Here is a 22,751-nt window from a genome sequence, read left to right as displayed (position 1 = left end):
GTGTGGGTTGACAAGCCATCACATGCTTTGCTAATGAATAATTGTGTTTCTGCTCAAATAGTTTTCAACAGTAGGAGGCACTGGGCTTCAGCGTGTATGCTGGACAGTTTCTGTGCATCATCTATCTGTCCCGGGTTTGACTGATTGTGATAATCAAACAAAAGCTGATAGATGCCTCCATACTTCAAGGCTCTATGCTTCCGCAGTTTGAAAGAATTGCCTTTGCAGATGGAGGCATTCCTCCAGAATTTAAGGGGACATTCATATGCATGGCCTTCAGCTTTAGCAAATAATCCAGACAGCTCTACAAAGGCAGCACAAGCCACCCACACAAATTGCTTTTGCTTTTAGAGACTTGGATGGAAGAGAGGAGACCTCTAATTCTATGTAGTTAGAAAACACAGGCCTTAAACACCCCGTTGTCAAAAATTGCTCACAGAAGCAGCCCCACATTTGGTAACATGACCTAAGATATTAACATAGCCACTGAGGGAAGCCTTTTTTAAAAGAAGAAGAAGAAGAAGAAGAAGAAAAACAACCACAGAAGCTAAAATTAAACCACCCCATTAGTATAAGGAGAAGCAAAGTCTAAATGATCAATATGCACTTTCCCGAAACATTTTAAAGTTGACCAAATTAGAGTAAATAGCCTTCCTGAAATAGAGCAATCAGCAGGTATCAAAACATGGTTTGGCTTTAAAGATGGGGAAAAATAACTAACTTTCTTGGGGCAGGGGGTGCCGATAACTGCAGAGAACTCAGCAAGAACAAGCCAGAGAACACTCTCCCCATCCCCAGCCACCCTAGGTGGCTACAGGTCCCTGGTCTTTACAGGGAGGCAGGGCACATGGGGCTCAGAGAACAGGTGCTCAGTCTCTTCAAGGCAAAACCCACAGTCCCCAGCAGCAGAACCCCAGCTGTGTCCCAAACACTCCCAAGGAGCAAAGGCACAAGAAGCAACTTTTACCTTGTAGAGCAACTGTCCCTGGTGGCACTGCTGGATGATCAGAAACACTAGTCCTCCAGATCTGCAGAGCAGCCCTGTTAAGCCGGGGTGTGTGGTCACAAGGCAGGAAGTAGCTGCAGTGACAAATCACCAGCCAGGAAAGAAATAGATTTTGTCTTTATAAGGACATTTTACTCAACATTTTTTTCCCTGTGTCTCCTCCCCCCAAATCACCTGACAACAGGTCACAGTGAAATCCACTTCCTCCTCTCTATGAGCATTTTGCTGTTTCCCTGGGTCTCTCAGCAGGCCTTGGGCTACTTAAACCCTTCTGATCACAGATAGGGAGCGAAGGTCAGCTTGCTGGCTGAACTCTTTTGTCTGACTCTAATTGCTAAAAGCAAAACCCAGGAGCCTACCTACTTTCAGCAGGGATAAACAAATTATTCATTTCTAATGAAAGATCTGAGGGGAAAGGCGGCGTGTATCTGAGACAAACTGAAAGGGATTCCCATGGGAGAGCCTGCCCATCCAAACCCAACTGCCCTCACTCCCCGTCCCATTTAAACCCAACCCTTCCCACTTTGTTAATGATGATCTTATTGGTACAAAGGGAACAAAAATGATCTCTTTAGGCACAGGGCCCGTATAGGAAGGTTACTGACTATATTACTTTACTCATTCTTTTATTTATAGAACACCCATGTGCTAAGGATCTCTTTAACCCAATTAGAGAGTTCAATTATTTAGAAGTTTCCTATAAAGAACAGTGGTGTGTCATACAGGCAGCTATTGCTAGAAGCCTAGCTCCATTCCTTCATACAGACTAGATCCCGTCGTAGGGCCGGATCTGAGTTGGGCTGACTGAATATTGAGTACAATCATCTATACATTTCCTGGAGTCAGTGTCTTTCCAACCGTAACAGAGATGTTGTCATTTAGCCTTGGGGATTATTGCTGCGGCTAGGCCCCAGGGTCAGATGGTGAAGATGCCTGCAAGTGGCTGTGTTTTCCAGGAGCCATGCGGGCTATCAAGTCAGAGCACTATTCCACTCACTGAGCTGCGCCTTAGATTTCCCTGGCTTTTCAGGGTTCCTGAAAAAGTCCTTGCTTTTAACTTGCAGTGTTGAGATAAAGTCTCTCAGTTTATCTCAGTCATCAGCCTAGTGAGGCAACCTTGTACTCAGAAACCCACAGGGCTCCTATTGGGCAAGAGGGTCTGCTAAAGAATGGGAAGACATGAAGAAGGTTCAATTTTCTCTAGATATGGTCCTAAAGAACATTCTATAATGGTTCTGGTAAGAACTGACAACTCCCTTTTGATGTCCCAGGCAAGAGTGGGGTGGTGAGTAGGACCCCAATTAATACATGGCAGAGAGAGTGTTCAAGGGCACCTGACTTCCTTCAAAGAAACAGCCAGACATTGCCCATATAGGACTGACCACACGATACAGCAGCAAAATGCTGATGGCTTCCACTGCTGGGGACAGTCCTCACCCAGGGTCCTGTAGAAGACTCCACGGATTGTCTTAAGGGGTGTGTATGCTGACAGCGTATCTGCCGGTCTGCGTTTACATTCTTGTGGTTTCGGAATGGTGTAAAGGTCAACGGCCACACCTCACGAAAAGAAACCAACCCACATTTTGTTTACCTGGGGGACAGAAAGCAGGAACATTCTGTATGTGCTTTTGCCTGATTGCAGGAGATGGGGGGAATCTGTAAAAGAAAAACACACTCCTGCCTCAGTTCCTCTAGTGTGTGAGTGTCTGCCAGGACTGACGATAGAGACAGAAATAAAACATGAGCACTGCTCTTGGGGAGGAAGGACGAAGCATTTACAGAGAAACATGTAAGTAAATGCCCAAGGGAGGGCGGAGGAAAACAGCATGATGGAGAGTGGGCATTGATCCCATTCGAGGAGAGCTGAAGTGAAACATGCAGAGTTTCAGCTAGAATCCCGTTCCCGTCACAAAGACTTGGAGCCTGACCATCCTACACCAGTACGATGAAAGCCACTGAGCAGGACATTGCTTATTGCCAGCAGTTGACACAGCCCCTTCTCCCTGAGCATCACAGCCACATCCTGTGTTTCACCATTAAGTCCCTCCCTTGTGATCTCTCCACCTGCCTCTCTCCTGATGAAAATCTTCCCAGGAGAAGCAGTGGGGTCTTACAGTAGACTTTCCCGGGAAAGGCTTTTTTTCTTTTTTTTTTTCCTGTCGTCGTTTAAAATTTCTTGTGACAGTTACACAGGAGAGTAACTTTGGGTTTTGTTGTTTTTAGTTTCTCTGCAGACGGAATTCCCTTCTGCCCTGTGCCCAGTTAGATTTCCCACCTTGCTCTGTCTGCTCTATGTCTCTGCTGCTCCCTTTCCCACTGAGTCCAGCCTCTGCTTTGCTTTGTGTCTCTGCCTCCTGCCCTCCCTGAATCTATCTGACACTCAGGCCTGCTCTAGAGTCATGACCTCAATCTCAAAGACCAGATCACCTGCACAGGGGAGTGGCCGAGTAAAAGTTCTGGATCAGGTAACTGAGGTCAAAGGTCAGTTTTACTGATGAACTGGTCGTATGACTTTAGACAGATGATTTAATTTCATTGGCCTCCGGATCTTCATCTAGAAGATGGAATGACAGCAGTGTCTGTCTTGTGCATTTGTTAAGAGGATTAAATGCACGAGGTGTAGCAATCTGGGAAAACTGCCTGTCACAAAGTCAGTGTTGTGTGAGGTGCTCACTGCTTCTTTAATATTTATACCAGGCTGTGGACCAGACCCTTCACATATATTGTTTCATTTATTCTGCATTCAAAACACATAAATTGGGTATTTTTTTCTTCAGCTCAATAGTATCTTTATTGGCACCGGAGTCACATGGCATAACATCCACTCTTTCAAAGTAGTTTTATCAGAGGATCAGCTCCATGTACACATTATGCTATACAATTCAAGAATATTTTCATCACCCCCAAAAGAAAGCCAGTCCCAGTTAGCCGTTACTCCACACCTCCCACATCCTCAGCCATCCACAATGACTGTTTCCATCTCTATGGATTTGTCTGCTCTCTACATATCACACAAATGGAACCATGGCTTCTTGCAGCCTTTTGATTTGGTTAAGACAGTGTTTTGCTAGATGGGCCTTGAACTCTCAACCCCCTTGTCTCAGCCTACTGAGTGCAGCTGAGATCACAGGTGTGTTCCTTGATGACCCAACAATCCCATGTCTTTTTGTGTGTATTTGGTTGGTTTTCTCGATTAGCATGTTTTCAAGGTCCATCCATGTTAGACCATGTGCTGCTACTTTGTACCTTTTCATTTTTAATTACATTCTCTTTTATTTATTTGGGGGTTGCACATACCATGACACATAAGTGGGGGGGTCATATGGCAACTTTGGGGAGCCAGTTGTCCTCCTTCACCATCTGGGCACCAGGAACCAAACTCAAGTCAAGACTGGCACCACACGCCGGTATCTGCTGAGTCATTTCACCAGCCCTTTCTTCCTCTTCATAAAAGAATGGTGTCGCATGTTTGAGCCTATACCACATGGTATGACCCATTAGTCAGTTGGTGGCCATTTGGATGGTTCTACTGCTTTGATACTATGAGTGACACTGCTATGAATATTTGTACACGTGTTTGTGTGGCTATGCTTTTTAACCAAATGAACGTGTGAACGTCATTTTACAAGTTGCATATTACCCCAAGGCTAATTATAAAGCACCACTCTTGACAACTCTCCCGATTTCTCTTCCCTAGAGACAACCATTCCAACAGACACATCCCTTTCCTCCACTATTAACATCAAGCTTTCGGATGCTGGACTTAGATTATATCTTGATTGCTTAGATTCATGTGCATAGACATTAATGTATACGCTTGTCTCTACTTCCTATTTGGAAGTGAATTTGTCATCTGCCATTATCTAAAACAAGTTATAACAATGTTGTCATTAAATCAATATTCTGTTTTTATAACGACTATCAAAATAGTCATAGCTGGACTGGGGAGATGGTTCAGTGGGTAAGGTACTGGCCACACAGTGTGATGACTTGACTGCAAACCCCCAATGCAAAGCCAGGCAGAGTCATATATGTCTCTAATCCCAGCACTCCTACAGGGAGGCCAAAGGTATTGAAAGGAGAATTCCAGGAATCTTGAGGGCCTGGCTTATGAAATGAGGAATAACAAAAAGAGCTTGTCTCAAACAACGTGGATAGCCAGAAATGACATTTGTGGTTATCCTCTGACCACCTACATGCACCCAGAGGCACATACGTGCCCACACTCACACTCATGAATGCACACATAACTTTACACACAGATACACACATACAAAACAAACAACAGAAAAACAAAACATAAAACAAAAAACATTCCCAAGCAAGGGCATACGCCATGCTTTGTATGTTTTTAATTTGCTGGGTTCTACATACTTATGAATACCACATAGAACTAACAGAGCTAAAATAAGACAAAACAAAACCCAACAAAACAAAATGTGCACCCATCCCGCTCCTGTGCTCTTGGAGAGGACCTCTGAAGTCTTTGTCCTCCATCTGGTCTGTGCCCCACTGCATGAGAAGGTCATCTGTCTTAGCCTCATCCCGGAAGCTCTTTCTTCTCCTCTGGGCTGGAGGCCACACACCTTCCAGTTTCTGTGTCCACTTCCTTATTTACATGGGGGCACATCCTCTACCAGATTCCCAAGAATACTTGGGGCAATTTTTTCTTCAGACATTGAACAGCTGAAAACATATATGGCCTACTAGCATTCTCGGAAATTCACCCTGGGAATTTTTTTTTTTTTCAAAATTGTGAAGGGCTCTTCACTGTGTTCCAGATTACAACACTGCTGTTAAGAAAGCTGATGTCTTTCTGATTTAATGGTCCCTCCTATGTCATTTCCAATTTTCTTTTCCTGAAATGTAAGAATTTCTCCTTCAGACCCAGTGTCCTGAAGTGTTTGTATGATAGCTCTCTCTCTCTCTCTCTCTCTCTCTCTCTCTCTCTCTCTCTCTCTCTGTGTGTGTGTGTGTGTGTGTGTGTGTGTGTGTGTATGCACCTACTGTGTGAGGTTCTTCCAATCCCCTTCAGTCTAGAAATCCAAGTCTTTCCCTCACTGTACTTTTTTCCTTTCCTCCTCTCCTCCCTACCCTGGCTGTTTTTCCAGGTTACCTTTCCCAGGCATTGCATTTACTGAATGTTGTCCATCTTGGGTTGGTTTTCTAACATTCTACCCCGCCCCCTAGTCTCTGCTTCTTAGTCCTCATGCTCTACTGTCAAAATAGCCCACCCACCCCCAATTCCTTCTTAGCATGCTATTTCTGTTAGTGCTGCTTTTCATTTATATCCCTGTCCATTCTGTGAGGTTGTCACACAATTCCACAGACTGTATAATTTACAAGAACAGAAACATATCTGCTCCCAGTTTGGAGAACTGGAGTCCAGTCTAAGGTGTGGCTTGGCAGGGTCTTCTTACCACTCTGTCACTTGGTGGAGGTGAAGGGTGAAAACAAAAGGGAGCTGAACTCCCCTTTTATAGTGGCACTAGTCCCACCTCTACCAGGCTTTTTCTTTTGGGCCACCAATCAGTTCCCAAATCACGACACAGAGACTTATTAGTTTTGGATGCTCGACCTAGCTTAGACACGATTCTGACTAGCTCTTTTAACTTAAATTTTCCTGTTTCTCTTTATCTACCTTTTGCCTTGGGGATTTTTGCCTTAATTTCTTCTGTGTATTTTACTTTCACTGCTTCTCTGTGACTGTCTGTCTGGCATCTGCCTGGCTTCTTGCCCTGGGTGTGTCCCTCATTCTTTCTTCCATCTTCTCTCATTCTTCCCTTCTTTTCTCTGAGTCCAGAGTTCTCTTATTTATTCACTCTGCTTGCAAGCCTGGCCTATTCTATCTCCTGCCTAGCTATTGGCTGTTCAGTTCTTTATTAGACCAATCAGGTGCCTTAGGCAGATGAGGTGAAACAAATGCAACACATCTTAAACAAACACATAATTAAACAAATGCAGTATCGACAAATGTAACACACCTTTGCCTAGTTAACACAACATTCTACAACACCCACCCACAGGGGCAAAGCCCTGGAGACTAATAACTTCTTTAAAGTCTCACCTCCTTACACTGTCTCAATGGCAGGCAAACTGCAATAGGAACCTATAAGGAGACAAACACTCAACCCATAGCAACAGCTAAGAGCCTTTGCTTCCCCCCTGGATTCTTTTGTTATAGCAAAGTGGAACACAGGATGGGTGGGGAAGGTGTCTCTGCCCCCTATGTACACTCTGAAGCTTCCTGTGTATAGGGTCCATCTTGCTTCCCTGCCTTCAGAAGGATGCTGTAGCCCAGAGTCCTGAGTTCTGCTGAGTGCCCAGGTGTGATGGTGTGATATGTACTTTCTCACATCACAGACTTGGAGTTCAGCTAAATCACTTCCCACGGTCTGTGTATCTTGTGGCTTCTAACTCTCTGCTGGAGTCTAGTGCTTCGTTGTCTCCTTTGCTAACTGCTCTTCAACAAGATACGGATTCCAGGATGCTGATGGCTGAGTTGACTTTGTTGCCTTCTAAACATGGCACCAAGCATTTCATAGACATCTGTTTAAAATTAATAAAGAAGACTAAGCTGGCCTTGAAGGGTGGGACTGAAAGCACAGGGACATACATGAGAAAGATAACTGCTGAGAGAAAGCAAGGTACATGGCGAACCTGACCAAAGCCGAATCCTGTGACTGTCAAGAATGCAGATCAGGGGGTGGGCTAGGTGTGAGTGTGAGTGCATGTGTGAAGGAGACAGGTGGGGGATGAACAGAGTCCAGCTCATCATAGATCTTCAAAATGGGTTACAGATCTTAAATTTACCCTGAACCTTAGGGTTTTCCAGAGAGGCAGACTAGGGTGTGTGTGTGTGTGTGTGTGTGTGTGTGTGTGTGTGTGTGTGTGTGTGTCAGAGAGAGAGAGAGAGAGAGAGAGAGAGAGAGAGAGAGAGAGGTACAGATTATAATATGTCTGTGTCTGTGTGTGTCTATATTTGTCTATGTCTGTCTATGTATATATAGTGTATTGTGTGAATGTTTATATACATCCAAAGAGATTTATAAGACATGGGTTGTGTGATTACAGACACTGACAAATTTCAAGACCTTCAGAAAAGTCCCTAGTGTGAATTCTAGTAGGCTTGAGATCCAGGAAAAACCAGGGTTTCAATTTAGGTGCAAAGGGAAAAAGAAGTCAGTGTCCCATTCCAAGGCAAGAAGCCAGGGAAGTGTTTCTTTCACAGCATCTCGTGTGAGCAATTCACATCATCTTGGTGGGGGGCCAGTGGAGAGAACCTGCCTTTTCCTGCATCCAGACCTTTGGTGGCTTAGATGAAGGCCACCAATAGTAGGAAGGGCCACTTGCTTTATGATCAAAACTTCCAATCAAAACTCACCCAAAGGCACTGTCACCAAACCCTAGAATAGCGTTTGACTGAGTCTCTGAGCATGCTATGGCCTGGCCAAGTTAACCATCGCATTACCACCCTCTCCAAGCAATGGAGAGCTATTAATTTGGATTTGTATTAATTTCATTAATTAAAATGAAAGGGGTTGGCAGATTCACCTCCTTATGAATGTTGTGTATCATCTTGCTCCATGCCTGTCCTAGTTCCTGGTGGCTTCCAGGCATCCTTTTGTCATTCTCGCTTTGACATCACTCTGATTTCTGACTGAACCTACATTGCTATGCCCACATTTCTCCTTTTTAAAAGAAGACAGTAATATTGGGCTATGTTCCATCCTAATGATCTCATCTTGATCACCACCAAACACCCTAATTCCAAATAAGGTCATACTTGTAGGCACTTGAGCACAGGATTTCAGCACCTTCACTGGGATACAGTTCGATAAGGAGGCATGAATGGGAAGTGACAAAGTCATGTCTCTGTTTTAGAAAACCCACAAGGGCCGGAGCAGGGGAATATAATATAAAATAAAACCACCCGGAAGTGGGAGGTGGCCCTCAGCAGGGCACAAGGTGATGACAGCAGCCAGGAGACAGAGAGGAAGGAAACTGACAAATGCCTATAATAGAAGGAGGAGATTGGATGAAATAAAAGAGGGGGTCAAGAGTGGCCCCATTTCTGGCTGGGGAGCTGGGTGGTGGACAGCTGCACCATTCAGGGAGCGGGAGCAGTGTGAGGAGACTGTAAGTTTGGAAAAAAGCTGCCTTCTTCACCAGTTCCCACAGTCCTCACTGGACCACTTTAATCCGTCATTTGAAACTAGACCTGCCACAGTGTGCTTGATATCTTCGCCTGTCTACAACTTTCAGCGCTCCTAACTGTGCAGACCCCTTTCACGTGCTCTTCTCTGTGAACACTTACAGATGTTTACGTTTAAAATGTGTGATTGCATTTTGAAGCCTCCAAACACCCCGAGTATATAACGGTGAACTCAGCACTTCTCTGGGTGGCCCCCCTTTTGTCCTCATTGCCCACATGTGGCCAACATAGCTTTACGTTTCCCTGTCAGTCTTTCCCAGATCATTACCACATCAGAAGCAGCTTCTGGAGTTTTCTAGCTCCTGTTTCTCCCATGCTCAGGCCTACTTACAGATCACTGCTGTAAAGCTATACTCTGCTCCCATCACCCTTTGCCCACTGTACCTGAAATTGCTCATCAGGATGATTTTTGAATTCCGCCTCCAATCATTCCCCTAGTCTCACACAAACAAACGTGATCCCTCTGATCTGTCATTCATCTTCTGATATACCTATTTCCCATTTGCCAGTGAGACTCCACTCCCCACTGCCCCCACCACTCACTTGGAATTGTGTCCTAAAACATTAAGTTCTTAAATGCCTTCAAACCTTCATACCGACCCTGACTGACATACCTTCGCTCATCACCAACCTTTTCTTTCTTTTCCTCTTAGGTCCTAAAGCACTTGCCCATGAGCCATTGCTGATGTTTCTAGCACTCTGCCTTTCTTGTCAACCTAATCTTTACGATTCTATGCCTATGTGTATTTAAATGCCTTTATCTGTGGGAAGCAGATGAAGCTCTGAAGGAATGTGCATTGTTGACATGAACATGGCCATGTCAAAGACCCCAATGCCTCCGACTCGTGGTGAGCTATCCCAGTTCAGGCTATGAGAATGACAAGGCCTTTCCCTGGTCCAACTATGGATGTTAATGAATGATTGACCTTTACCTAAAGCCAGTATGTGTAGAAACAGCAACTATGTTTTCCTCCTATATATCCTATCCACTTTCATAATATATATTTTATATATATATATATATATATGAAGAATGTGCTATTTGTCTTTTAAAATTTGGCTTATTTTTCTTAATACGATAATATCCATTTTCCTAAAAAGTACCAGAATTTATTTCTTCTAATGATTGCAGCCTGAAACTATTCCACTAGGAAGACCTCCAGCCAAGACTCGCTAACCTGCCTCCTCTTTTGTGCTGTGTTTCTGGGATGCTACTGGTCTGCTCCTGCATGCACAGCCCATCTGATCCCAGGGTTTTTTCATTGGTATCTGTCATTTTCTCTTTCCCCATTACCCCAGTCAGGTCAAATCCAAAACTACCAAGGTTATGGCATTTACATAATCATTGGGCTTTTACTTCAAACATACTGTGTTCCACGGACTCCAAAAACAGAACTAAAAGACTGATTCATGAGTTCAAAGGTAAACTGAAGGTTGCCATACACACTAGAATTCTAATACCTCTTGTTAAACACCATGGTAGAGATACATGCAGAGCACTAAAAAGACATGGGTGGCAGGGGGCCAAGCAGTATGGCATATTAGAAGCTGTGCAACTGAAACCACACCAAGAGGTCATCACATGGCTGTTAGCATGACTATTTTAAAAGTATCAAAAGATGATGAGCACTGGGGAGGATGTGGAGAAAGGGGAACACTTGCACAGTCTTGGCGGGAATGTAAATTAGTTGGGCCATTATGGGAAACAGTTTGGAGGTTCCTTTAAAAAGTCAAAAACAGATCTACCATATGAACTACAATCATTTTTCTGGGTAGATGGCTAAAAGGAATGAAAATCAGAGTTTGGAAGTGAGATTTATACTTCCGTGCATATTGAAACACTATCACCAAGAACCAGGTTGGGTAGAGAGGGATTGAGGAAGACATTTGATGTCAACCTCTTACCTCCACATGCACCCCAACACATGCAGACATGCACATACACATGCACGCGCGTGCACGCACACACACACACACACACACACACACACACACACACACACACACACACACGCACTTAAGGAAAGGGGACAGAAGCTGGACATGGTGGCACATGCCCTTAATCCCAGCACTTGGGAGGCAGAGGCAGGTAGATCTCTGAGAGTTCAAAGGCAGCTTGGTCTATAGATTCAGGTTCCAGGACAGCCAGAGATGCTTATAGAGGGACTCTGTCTAAATAAATAAATGAATAAATAGAGAACAGACAAGCAGGATGGTGTGTGGCTGTGTTTGAGACATGTTTAGATACTGGCCAGAAAACGAGAGAACAGAGGGTGGACATCATTTCAGACACAAGGCCAGCACACCCAAACAGTACTGCAGACATCTCCCAGGGGAAATGGAGTGCTTGGCTTCTGGAGTGCAGGAACTGCACCCTCCCCAAGCACCTAATGTGCGTTTCATACAGACAAGATCAATCCCTATTTTGATTAGTTGAGAAGGCAAATTGATTCTATAAACAACATGACATTCACAAGCTAAACCAAAGAGCAAAAGTAATTAGATGTTTTAAATATCAAGCTAAACTTCTCTCTTGGAGTGTGATAGGCCTTTCACAGAATATATATAGGCAGTTACCACATAAAGGTTAACTTTACATCCTTGTAATGCTAATTTTACCATCTTTAACTGATAAGGGATGGTAATAAAAGCTAATTATAGTTGTTATTGTCAAGAAGATCATGGAAGGAAAAGGGCTATTCGCAGCTGCGGATTGGATTTTCATAAAATGTCAAACCCATAAAAGTGTTATCTCAACAGTATTCCTAAGCATTCAAAAATGAAACCCAGCATATGATGCAGGTTGCAGCTATTTCAAAAGCCAACAGTTCACATACCTGTGACTTATGACAAGTCCCGAGGCACTCACTGACATTTTCTGACCCATTGCCACTGACAGAGGCATGGGAACAGACGCAGCTGAAATGAATGTGTGCTACCCTCCTGCAGGTCTCACCCTGGGAATGCAAGACCTCCTCCTCTTTTGTAAGCAGATCTAATACTGCTGAGGTATTTGAGACTCTCCCAATCACCAACCAAGCATTTAAAGGCTTGAAAACAAAGCGACAGAAAATCAAAGTGTGACTCAGATATTTTAGTGGAAGAGTAAACATGTAAAGTCATGCTCCTTTTAGCAATATAAACCTAAAAGGTAAATAGACAGAAATGAAATAAACTGATGAAAGTATTTAGAAACACAGGCAAAGATCTGGAATTAGAAGATTTTAAAACACCAACACTGACTCTAGAGTGCACTAGATCTGGGCAAGGCAGTGTCCTTTTGTAATTAAACTTGCATGCATATGGGAGAGAGAGAGAAAAAAAGCCCACCTCTAATACAGGATTACTTGTTAAAATAAAAATTGGTTAACAGGTTTTACATGAAGTCTTTATTTCTGTTCAGTTTTAGCTACATGCGGGTTTTGTAGACTGACATTAAAACTTCAGTGTTTCATGCTGTCATCAAGTTCATCCAGTCTTTTCTTCTTATGACACAGGAGGCCCAGTGACATGTGCTTGCAATCCTAGCACTGGGGCAGGGAGGCAGGTGGATGAGCTTGCTGGCCAGCCAGCCAGACTACTTAGTGAGCTTCCTGCAAGTAAGAGAATATATCTCAAAAAAAAAAAAATGCAGATGATAACCTGAGGAATTACACTTGAGGTTGCCCTCTTCGCGAGTGCGTTCACACACGTGTATACACACATACACACATACATACATACACATACACATACACACACACACACACACACACACACACACACCCCGCCACCCCACACACACTCTTGAATCTCAAGTAGGATTTATTTTGCAATATTAGATGCCCACAACAGATACCTTAACAGATAACATTGTATTAAATCTCTGTCTTCTCTGGTTCCCTGCAGCTGGACTTTGGGGACATCTCTGGTCATGTTCTCCATTCTTTAAATAGAGATGTGAATCAGCTACCATCCCGCCACATATTAGGTCAAAAGATATCATTGCAGCTTCAACTGGTTCATATGACACTATTTCCTTATTTCAGTCAGTATCCTGCTTATTCAGTAAGCAAGTGTTTTTCAGTCCGAGGTAGTGGAAAGTGCTGGTGGCTGTCTGCTTTGCTTTTGTGATCTTCAGCTTGAACCCCAGTATTTGTCTCTGAGTCTTTCAATGTCACAAAACAAATACTAATTATCAATTAAAGGACAGATAGCTCCTAATGTAAGATGGATGACTTCATTACCCAGTCCCCATCAGCATATAGAACTTCCAGGCTAAAACCCAACAAAGATGCTTCAGAGTTAAACTACAACATGGAATAAATGGTCTTAATGGGCATCTGCAGAACATTCCACCCAAAAGATGCAAAAAGCATACTCTTCTCAGAAGTTCAAGAAATTTCCTTTATGATGAAGCATATCTTAGGCCAGAAAGCAAGCCTTAACAAATACAGAAGAATCAAAATAATTTCCTATATCTTACTTTATCACACTGAAATTAGACTAGAAGGCAAGAGAAAGAAAAACCAAGTAAGGTATTCAAATACATAGAGATTGAACAATATACTTTAAAAAACAGACTTATTTTATTTGTAATTATACACACCCATGAGCATCTGTGTAAATGGGTGCAGTGCCTACAGAGGCCAAAGTCATAGGGTCTCCCTGGAGCTCAAATTAAGGCTGGTGGTGATTTGTTGAACATGTCAGGAATTGAACTCAGCTCCTCTGAAAGAGCAGTACATGTGCCCAACCACTGAGCAATCTATCTCTTCAGCCCTGAAGGGAATTACAACTGTTTCAAGCAAAGGCAGTTCTAAAAGGAGTTTATATCCATGAGCTCTTATCTTAAAAGTCAGAGTAATCTCAAATAAATAACTCAATGATACACCTGAAGGCCCTAGAAAAACAACAGACAAGTGCAAAGCCTGAAAGAGACAATGAAGATTTGGGCGGAAGTTAATTAAATAGATACCAAAATGGATCAATGAAACAATGAGCTTGCTTTTTAAAAGAATAAGCAAACTCTACAAATTCTTAGGCAAAACAACCACAGAAGCAGAGAAAAGATTCGAAATTAATGATGAACAAAGGGAACTTCATAGCAGATACCAACAGGTTTCCAAAGATCGTTATGGAAGACTCAAAACATATTCTTAAAATGCTGAAAAACCTTGAAGAAATGGTTCAGTTCCTATGTACATGCGTATGGCTCACAAAAATTAAAACCAGAGAATGGAAATAACTTACACACATCTATAATGAACAATAAGGCTGAAAGAGTAATAAGGAGTCTAAGAAAAGGCCAGGACTGTCATATAGATTCATTGTCAAATCTGCCAGACACTCAAAGAAGAGCTTGCACCTGTGTGCCTTCAATTGCTTTATAAGCCGGGTGGTGGTGGCACATGCCTTTAATCCTGGCACTTGAGAGCAGAGGCAGGCGAATCTCTGTGAGTTCGAGGCCAGCCTGGTCTACAAGAGCTAGTTCCAGGACAGCCTCCAAAGCCACAGAGAAACCCTGCCTTGAATCACCCCCCAACCGCCTCCCCCCCAAAAAAACAAAAAAAATGTGCTTTATAAAACAAAAAGAGATGGAAGATTACCAAACGCAAGTCTATGAAACAAAAGCCAGATATGAGCACAATAACAAAAAGAACACCATAGCCCAATTTTGCTGGTGAATTTGGACACAACAATTCTTAAACACACACACACACACACACACACACGCACGCACGCACGCACGCACGCGCACACACGCACACATGCAAATTAAATCCAACAACATGTTACAAAGATCATTCACCATGACCAAATTTATTTCATTGCAGATATTCAAGAAAGGTAGGACAGAAATCACACTATTACTTCATTAGATGTAGAAACAGCATTTTACAAATTAAATATCCTTTCATAATAAAAACTCTAAAGAAACTAGGAATAAAAGGAACATACTACAGCAGAATTAAGGCTATATATATCAAACCTATAGCTAACATTATACTAAGTGGGGAAAATCGAAAGAATTTCTTTGAAAATCAAGAACTAGGCGAGGACATCTACTCTCTAGACCCTCATGAAATACAGCACTCGAAGTCTCAGCTAGATCAACAAGACAAGAGAAAGAAATAAAATGACACAAATGAGAAATGAAGGCGTTAGGGAGATGATTCCGTGGTATAAGCCTAGTGACCTGAATTTGGACCCTCAGAGTCCACATGATACTGGTGTAATAGCACAATTGTCTGGGTTTACACTGTGCTTCTGCCAGGAGACTAAAGGTGACACAGGAGAACTGCAGAAGCCCAGGGACCAACCAGCCTGGCATATGCAGCAGCAAACAACAGAGGTCCTGTCTCAAACAAGGTGGAAAGCTGGGACCCATACCTGAGGCTGTCTTCTGACCTCTGCTTGTGCCCAATGCACATGTGTAAACCCGACCCCCACATTCTCATACCTCTCTCTCAAATAAAAGAAACAGGAAAGAAGGCAAAATATCCGTGCTTGCAACTATATGATCCTTTGTTTAAAAGAGCCCATTAACTTCAACAGAAAACTCTTAAATATGATAGACACTTTCAGAAGAGTAACAGGGCTGAATAAAACCACCCCTACCAAAATACGTAGCTTTTCTACATACCATTAATAAGCTTTCCCAAAAAGAAATCAAGAAAAAGTCCATTCTTGAGTGCCTCAGAAAAATAAAAGCTTTAGTTGTAAGCCACTTAGGTAAATATCTCTCTCTCTCTCTCTCTCTCTCTCTCTCTCTCTCTCTCTCTCTCTCTCTCTCTCTCACACACACACACACACACACACACACACACACACACACACACACACACAGAGAGAGAGAGAGAATTACACACAGAGAGAGAATTATACACACACAGAGAGAATTATACACACACACACACACACACACACACACACACACACACACACACACACACACACACACACACACACACACACACACACACACACAGATTCCATATACATATATCAGTTCTGTTACCCTACAGAGGAACTAATACAGTTATTAAAGTTAATCTACAGGCTGAATGTAATCCCATCAAACCCCCAAAGGTACTCTTTACAGAGCTGGAAGAATAGTACTGAAACACACACGGAAGCACAAAAGACCCCAATAGTCAAATCAACCCTAATCAGGAAGAATAACACTGGAGCTGTCACAATACTTGATTTCAAATCATACCATGGGGCATAATAACAAAAATAACAAGGAAATGGCAGAAAACCCACACAGAATAGAAAAGGAGCTAGAAATAAATGCACACAGCTACATCTATCTAATTGTTGATAAAGCTGTCACAAGTATACACTGGAGATCAGGCAGCCTCTTTAATAAATGGCGCTGGAAAAAAGAATGAAATGAGATCCCCATCTCTCACTGTGTTAAAAAAAAAGTTTGAAATGGACTGGAGACTGTAGTGGAAGACCTGAAACCCCAAACATCTATAGGAAAGCATTTCAAGATATGAGCATACATAAGAACTTCCTGAAAAGGACTCCATTGGCTCAGACAGTAATTTTGACAGTTGGCAAACTAGATTGCATGAGAAAAAAACAAAACAAAACAAAAAAACTTCTGCAGAACAAAGAAAACGCCAGCAAAGTGAACAGACAGCATACAGAACAGAAGACAAACTTTTGTCAACTCTACATTTAACAGGGGATTAATATCTATAAAGAACTCAAAGAATTAAATCCTAGAAGAACAAGGCATCCAGCCAATAAATGGGCAAATGAACAGAACAGATGATTCTCAAAAAGAAGCATAAATGGAGGCCAGGCAGTGGTGGCATAGGCCTTTAATCTCAGCACTCTGGAAGCAGAGGCCCATGGATCTCTGTGAGTTCGAGGCCAGCCTGGTCTACATAGCTAGTTCCAGGACAGCCAGGACTACACAGAGAAATCTTGTCTTGAAAAACCAAAAAAAAAAAAAAAAAAAAAAAAAGAAAAGAAAGAAAAAAAAAAAGAAAAAGCACAAATGGCCAATAAAGATATGAAAAAATGTTCAGCTTCTTCAGCCATGCAAATGAAAGCTATACTGAGATTTCATCTCACTCCAGGTAGAATGGCTACCATCAAGAAAACAGATCACAGCAATACATAAGATATAAGAAAAGAGAAGTCCATATTCACTATTACCACAAATGTGAACAATGCTACCACTATAGGTATAAGCATGGAAACTTCTCAAAAACAACCAACAATAGCCCTAACGTATAACTGAGCTATGCTATTCCTGGATATATATTCAGAGGACTATACATCACCACACAGTGAAGATACTTGTGCCCCCATGCTAAGTACCACACTGTTCATAGCAGCCGAGATAAGAACCAACTTAGAGGTCCATCAATAGTTGACCAGATAAAGAAACTGCATCATTTTCAGAAAATGGATAAATGGATATTTGCATATTAAGTATAAAATAAGATAGATTAAAAAGACAAATAGCACATGCTTTCTCTATGTGGAATAAACACACACACACACACACACACACACAGAGTGATGCCTATTCCTAGTTGTCAACTTGACTATATCTAATACAGATCTTTGAGGTAGGAAAAGAAGCTTTTATTTAATCCACATCTTTAATCCAGATATAATCTAGGCCACACCTTCTACTAGAAGCCAATATATACAAGAATATAGAAGAGAGAAGCTTTTGCTCTTTGCCTGCTTGTTCTCCTCCCTAGCCTGCCCATTCCTTCACTGGCATTGGAGCCTACTTCTTCGGGATTCCAGTGTATCCTGAAGACCAATTGAGATATCCAGCCTTGTGGACCAAACAGTTACTGTGTGTGTGTGTGTGTGTGTGTGTGTGTGTGTGTGTGTGTGTGTGTGTGTAAAAATGACCCCCAAAGGGATTGTATTGTTCACTGTCAAGGCTTATGTGGTATGACAGCAGTGAAGGGTGGAGTTGAAGAGGATGAGGTCAGAAAGAGCCAATCAAAGGGGCTGGCTGACATCTACTCCACACAGATCTCACAGAGGGGAAGGAATCAGCCTCCAAAGAGCTGCTGACTGCTTATGCAAAGCAAGCACACACCTGACTAGCCACTGGCTGTATGGTATCTGAGGCTAGCTATTATAGGTTCATTTTTTTCTCTTTAAATTTTAATTTTGAGATCATTTCAAAATTACCAAAAGGGTGTAAAAGTAGTTAAAAGAACTCCTATACACCCTTCACCTGGCTTCACCAAACATTAATCTTTCAGACAGTATTAGAAAATTCTAGAGAGGGTGGCTTGGATGGATTGCATATGACCTCAAAGGGGAAAAGCAGACATACATTTTGAAGTTTCACAGGACTGATTCATACCCCTCTCTGGTGGACGTACTTCTGAGAGTCCACTTTAGTCACCAAGGGTCAATGGATGGCCTTGAAAATAGACTTCCCCAGTCAGACCTTCTCATAAGCAAAACAGATGTTCATTCACCCAGCAAGTACTTACCAGACCACTCTCTGGTCCCAAACCTGAGTGCCTGGCATGGGACAAGTGACACAGAACATAGACGGGCACCAAATATCTAATGACGATATCCCAGGGAGTCTATGAAAAGTTCAGCTTTCACACATGAAATGGTGAACATCCTGAGCTTTCTCATGTAAGATGTGCCTAATTACCTGCTTCCAGTGGGCTTTTAACATGTTCCTCAGTCACACACTTCCAAGGGAATGAAAGAGAATGAAGACTTGGGTGTGACAAGACCGCCTCAAACTAAATTGGTAAATTACAACCCATTCAACCAAGGCAAGCCGGTCTAGGAAACTGATGGACTGACAACGACCTGAGGTCCAACCCCATCCCTGAGTTTATTTACAGTTCTAGTGTCTTAGGGAAAACGCCCCCCAACCCTCCTTTGTTTTCAGTGGTTTTTGAGGCTGCTGTCAATTTGGCAATCCCTACTGCTTCGGGTTCCTGAGTGCTGGGATTCTAGGCATCGTCCTCCATGAGGCTGGATGATCTTAAGGCTTCTCAGGTCCAGTTTCCTTATCAGCAAAGGAGGAAATATGACCAGTATTTACGTCACAGCACAGCTGCAAGTGGTAAATGCGTAACTGCGGGAGAGTCCTCAGTGTGATGACTTGGCTACAGCACGTGGTCCTTGTGCTAGTAGTCACCCTTTACTATTTTTTTTTATTATAACAGCTTATCCAGGATTGTTCTCGAAAGACCTTGGACAGTGAGGTGGACCGTTAAGATTAAGGAGTTTATTAGAAGAGTTATTAACATCACTGACAGCATGGTGGGGGCTCTGAAGAGAGGAGGTCAGGACCCATGTAACAGAAGAGGGTCTCCTCTCATACCTTTCTGAGCATGGTGTGGTTTCACAGCAGAGTCTACACCCTGACTCTGATTCCTTGGCAGGAGGTAGGAACTAGGGAGCTGGGCTATGACTATGGGCAGCCCTTTGATATAAACTCACTTCCTTGGGTGAAAATCCTGGACACCTGGAAGTCCCTTAGCCATAGAGTCACAACGTCACAGGAAGGGCCTCTTAGGTCTATCTGAGAGGGGAGGGGCTGCTGCAGGGACTGTGGCCTGAACAGCTGGCCTCACACTGTGTTATCACAGTTCTGTGCTTTATTTATCTTCCGCAGGCCTCAGGCTGGGAGAATCAACTACACTCCAAAGAGTAAATCATCTCAGATATCCAGAGCCATCCTCCCCAGTTTCCCCTGCACAAGCAGATGCAGTGGGATAGGAACAGTAAATGCAAAATACATTTTAAAATGAAATTCCAAACATACACACAAACCAAACTAGGCATTTTAACGGTGATAGGATTGAGTCAAATTTTGCCCTGGAACCTGATGCTGATCTGAGGCCCAGGGGTCTGAACAGTCACCTAAGCTATCTGCTGCTCACTCTGTGTCCGTTCAGCTGCTGTCTCTGAACTTGGAATTTCAGTGATGTCACTGTGCCTTCACTTGGCATTAAGTTGTCATTTTCTTAGAAGCAGTGCTTTTCTTGTTAGCCCTTAAAAAGTATGACCAATCCATGACTGCCTCAGTTCAGAATACTTCCCAAGGCCAGACCCTACCAGCTAGTGCCCTGGCACGCCTTCTGCACTTACATCTCAGGTCCATTCTCTAGGAAAGCTGTTAGTACCTGTGTGAATGGGAACCCTGAAAAGACCTCGGCCTGATTGATTAGAACTTCAGTGATGTGGACGGGTTGAAATGTCACAGGTCCAGAACGTAGCTACAAGTCATCTTGGGCTAGCATCAGTCACCTAACTAGCCATTCCCTATAAATTCATCTATAAATCAGACTTTCCCTCCTGTAACTAATAGATAAAAAGCTTTTGTAATGCATTAACAAAGCCCTATTTATTATTATTATTATTATTATTATTATTTTACCAAAGGGCTAAGAATGATACAAGATAGCATCTGAGACTGAGAGCTGAGATTTCTCTAGTTGGCTGGAACACATATCTAATGTTTTCACCGCTGTATTTGCAAAGCATCTTGATTTATAACTTTGTTCTGTTACTATAAAAACTTCATAAACTGACTTCTACATTGGAAGAACTATGTTCCTGGGTCATGATTTCTCATATTTGGCTTCAGAATAAACTATCCCTATGCCCTTTGAGGTGAGACTTGTGTTTTCTCATCAACAGTTATAGCATCCAATGTGGGGCTCCAAGAATAATCCATTTCCCACAGAAGGAAACACCTGGATGGAAGTGAGGTACTGTCATAGGCCCACTGAGTCCAAGCCGTCCAGCGTTACATCCTCAGGTGGGCGGTGATGACTTCTTTCAGTGCTCTATCAGCTCACCTTTGCTTTGGTCAATGAACCCTTTGTTTCTTCTGAGCTAATTTTTTAAGAGTCCTGTTTGGTCGATACTTCCCTGTTTTGCTTTGTGCTTTTTCCAAGTATTTGGTTTAAGGTATCTATTTTGTTTGTTTGTTTCGGAAGCATTTTGGCCTAGACTTCTATTCTGGCTTTTTGTCTCTTTGCTTTCAGATCTCCAGAGGCATTCTGGATTCTGACTGTTGGGCTTGTTTTCAGCTTCTGCTCACTTTGAAGGCATTCTGGTTTCTGTTTTCCCTTGTCCTCATTTTCTTTGCTTTTGGAACATTTTGGCATACTATCATTTGGCTGTCTCCTGAGACTCCTCAGATAACAAATTCTCCATTTTTCTATGGCTTCTCTTGCTCGAAACTTTTTGCTAAGCCTTTGGCTTAGAAATTTTATGACTGCCTGATCATAAAGTCCCTGACAATAACTGGTACTTACTCCCTACACCCCAACATTACGGAGTTGCCAGGAGAAACTCCCCATAGTATGTAACCACCCAACAGACATACTCCATTCCTGAGTCAGGAATAACTTGATTGAGTCATCTGGGAAGATACACACAAAGGTATGATCTCCCGGTATCTTGGGCAACCCCACACTTCTGTAAACATGGAGGATCACACGGAGACCCAGTGGGAGAATCCAGGATCTGATGACTGCAGAGAAAGCCCACTGCAGAGCAGCACAAACACCCGATCCAAACCTACATCCCTAGCAGCCATATAGAGGCTTAGAAGTTTTCAGGAAAACAGAAAAAAAAAAGTGGGAAAGAAAGTTTAAAAAAAAAGTAGGGAGCTTTTGGAGATAAACCCTCATCCAGGGCTCCAGATGGTTTTGTGATAATTATAGACTTCCCACTTGCAAGTATTGGAAAAATGGGGAAATTGAATGAAAGATAACACTGCTTTATCTTTCCCTCAATGAGAAACGTTTGATGTTCCAAAACTGGTATTTTGTGCTCAAAATACCAAAAGTCTTAGGCAATAAAACAAAAGACAAGGAATGGGTAGCCTGCTTTAAATGGATCATCTTTAACGAGGGGGCAGATTATAAAATTTGGTAATTTATAAAAGTTAATAAGAGCTCTAAAAACCATGTGTGAGTTAAAATGAAATACTGAAAGTAGACAAATTTTAAAAATTTAGAGGTTGTATCAGAACTAGAGATAAATTCTGAGAATAACCCCCTAATGGAGACTCTTTCTGACCTTGCCTCTTCATTCTTTATCTCCTAGCAAGACAAAACTCAGTGTCAAAGGAAGACTATGACCTGTTTTGAGAGAGAGAGAGAGAGAGAGAGAGAGAGAGAGAGAGAGAGAGAGAAGGAGGAGGAGGAAGAGGAGGAAGAGGAAGAGGAGGAGAAGGAGGAGGAGGAAGAGGAGGAAGAGGAAGAGGAGGAGAAGGAGGAGGAGGAGGAAGAGGAAGAAGAGGAAGAAGAAGAGGTAGTTCCACGCTACATTAGAAAATTCCTATTTGTAACTTCCCTTGGGGAGCTGCACTCACACTCGGAGCTGTCTTATTTTCCCTTAAGTACCTCTATTCTTTCACATTGCATTATCTTTATTACATTGTTCTAAAATTCCTTTCAACATTGAAACCTCAAATCAGTCTGACCTCACTTGAGGTCCTTAAAGCTGGAAAGAATTCCTCAGGCTGCTAAGGATGGTGAGAAGCTATGTCTCCTTCCCCTAAGC

The 22,751-nt window shown here is 42.7% G+C and overlaps 1 protein-coding gene across 1 annotated transcript in view; it reads right to left on the bottom strand.

The window, feature by feature from the left end:
* Positions 1–1,085, bottom strand: part of Lcp1 (lymphocyte cytosolic protein 1) — a 55,484-nt gene extending 54,399 nt beyond the window's left edge. Inside the window, exon 1 of the mRNA XM_027390131.2 lies at positions 968–1,085. The gene's annotated coding sequence lies outside the window, so the exon portion shown is untranslated. The remainder of the gene's footprint in view (positions 1–967) is intronic.
* Positions 1,086–22,751: the final 21,666 nt, after the last annotated feature.

Source organism: Cricetulus griseus (assembly GCF_003668045.3).
Source record: "Cricetulus griseus strain 17A/GY chromosome 1 unlocalized genomic scaffold, alternate assembly CriGri-PICRH-1.0 chr1_1, whole genome shotgun sequence".
In the NCBI taxonomy this organism is placed as follows: domain Eukaryota; kingdom Metazoa; phylum Chordata; class Mammalia; order Rodentia; family Cricetidae; genus Cricetulus; species Cricetulus griseus.
This window is presented reverse-complemented; position numbering and strand designations above follow the sequence as displayed.